The sequence below is a fragment of the Aplysia californica genome, unplaced genomic scaffold, assembly GCF_000002075.1.
Source record: "Aplysia californica isolate F4 #8 unplaced genomic scaffold, AplCal3.0 scaffold00436, whole genome shotgun sequence".
In the NCBI taxonomy this organism is placed as follows: domain Eukaryota; kingdom Metazoa; phylum Mollusca; class Gastropoda; order Aplysiida; family Aplysiidae; genus Aplysia; species Aplysia californica.
The window spans coordinates 206,037-208,648 of NW_004797706.1; positions in this window are offsets into that span (position 1 = coordinate 206,037).

Consider the following 2,612-nt stretch of genomic DNA (forward strand, 5'->3'; position numbering starts at 1 on the left):
CCCCCCCCCCAACCCCCTTTTTCTTTGTGTATCTTTAATTGGTGGTTCCAAGAACCGTAATATGTTAACACGGTAAGCAAATTAATTTTAAAAGTTATTTCTGAGAAAATTGATTGAAAATAGTATGGGGTTCCATTTATTGGTACAAGCGTATTTTCCGTGGATATCTTTTCTTTTTAAATATTCTTCTTGTCACCAAAAACACCGACACCTATTGTCTACCCCTGCGTTAGCACGGCTTCCATCGCAGAATCCGTTTCAGTGACCAGTGGACATCAAATAGCGGCCAACTAGCATTTCCTAGTAAACTCTAAAGGGAGGTCAACCAACTTTGACCACCAGACATCAGACGCCGGTCAACCAGCAGTTACCAAAGGGCGGTCTTCCAGGAGTGACCAGCACATAGCCAAGTGCGGTTCTCCCTAAGGTGACCGCCCTTTATTGATGGTCCCTGTCTTGTTACTGCCCTTTACTGATGGCCCCAGTCGGGTTACCGCCCTTTACTGATGGTCCCTGTTGGGTGACCGCCCTTTACTGATGGTCCCTGTCTTGTTACCCCCCTTTACTGGTTGTCACTGTCGGGTTACCGCCCTTTACTGATGGTCCCTGTTGGGTGACCGCCCTGTACTGATGGTCCCTGTTGGGTTACCGCCCTTTACTGATGGTCCCTGTCGGGTTACCGCCCTTTACTGATGGTCCCTATTGGGTTACCACCCTTTACTGATGGTCCCTGTTGGGTGACCGCCCTTTACTGATGGTCCCCGTGGCCAGTGTTTCTGATGTGGACAAAAAAGCAATGCTGGGGTACTTTTAAAAAGCTTTTGTTTTATTTCGTGTTTAATTTTAGAATTTGTCAAAGTATTTCTTTTTTTAAATAAATCGTTTCCTGAAAAACCCAAATGTTCTTTTACTCTGTTGTATTTCTTACAAAATCCGTGATCTTTTGAGAATGGCTGGTCAGTGTGTGTGTTCACCATCTTTGGGAAGTCGACCTTGATGTAAGATGCTCACTATTGCGCGACCTCGGTGCTTTCGTGTCGTGTCTCCATAATTTTAATAACTGCTTAGTTTTTTTTTTAAACCGTGAAAACAGTACATAACAAAGAGTGAGCTTAAAAAGAAGTTACATTTTTACTGTTAAGAAAATAGAGAGACGACAAGAAAGCACGGAAGTCGCTGTTGGGTGACCAACCTTTGATGTCTGTTGGTCAGTGCAGCGGCGTCTGTAATGTGTACAAAGGAGGCCTTGTTAAAGTTAGGGCCGATAAAGGGTGTCAGTATTGTTAAAGACAAAACCAAATATTTTTTATGGCAGATGGTCAATGCTAGGTGACCGTCTTTTAATGTCTAGCGGTTATGCTTTGGTGACTTCCCTTTGATGTCTGAGGGTCAATGTGGCCGGCTTCACCCCACCCCCCAACCACCCACCACCCTTCTCTATACTTCCACATGCAATCCCCTCCCATCCTTCACGCTTTTTGGAGATTTAAAAAGAGATGTCAGCTCTGAGAGTAAAAAAAAAAATTAAATCCAAAAACCCAATGATTTTTTCAAAGAAAGGTGAACGCAAACTTTCCAGTACTCCTTCAGGGAACTTGAACAATGACCAATCATAACACCTTTCAGGGCAGTTGCTCGTCTTGGGACCTTACACAGTGTGAAAAAGGCGTGGTTAAAGATATGAGGGCAGTCCTCTTCCCAATTTATAACCAATCATGATCTAACTTACTGTGTCCACAAAATGTCGTTAAAGGAAAAGTGACGTGCTGTTTCTGTCAATCATGCACGTACTTTTACAATGTTTATGGAAAGTGTTAAACCAACTGAAATATTTCATAAACTTTTAATCTCTTCAATTTCTGACAGCTTTCCAATAAGTAATATCGGTTTTTAAAAAGGTTTCTCTTTTAGTATAATGTCACAAGGCCTCATTTGCTACAAAATATCATTATACTTTGGTCATCGTACTTCCTCCAGCATCCATTCCGGCTAAGAAGCAAGTATGAAAGTCTGGTCACTGTGTGTCGGTCTTCTTTGGGAGAACATTACTTAGATGTGTGCTCCGTCCTGTGATAGCTGCTGATTGACCAGTGTCTGATGTGTGGTGGTCTCTGTTGGTTAACCTCCCTTCGATGCCCACTGGTCACTGCGGCAGACTCTGAGATGGAAGCCGTGTTAACGTAAAGCTAGACAATCGGTGTTGATGTTTTTGGAGACTAATACCAAAAAAAGTAATTCACAGAAAGTACGCTAGTAGTAGCAATATATGGAACCACATACTATTTTCGACCAATTTACTCGGCAATGAGTTCTTTAATTCATTTGCTTACCGTGTTATTACTGTGTTAACATATCACGGTTTCTGGAAGCACCATTTTTTTCAATTTTTTTTTTGGTAAAGTGTTTTACGCGCTCGCAACTGCATACGTCATATGAGCGCGCGGGACACACCTAATATTTTCAGTTGGTAGGAAATTTTGAATTTTGCCCAGGTGGCGGCCGAAGCTTATTCTTACCGATTTTAGACCACCAAGGGATCTTTAACCTGCGCAACTTGCACACGGGCCCTCCGAGATTTTTCGCCCTTGTCCGAGAAGGCTAGGTGTAGATCT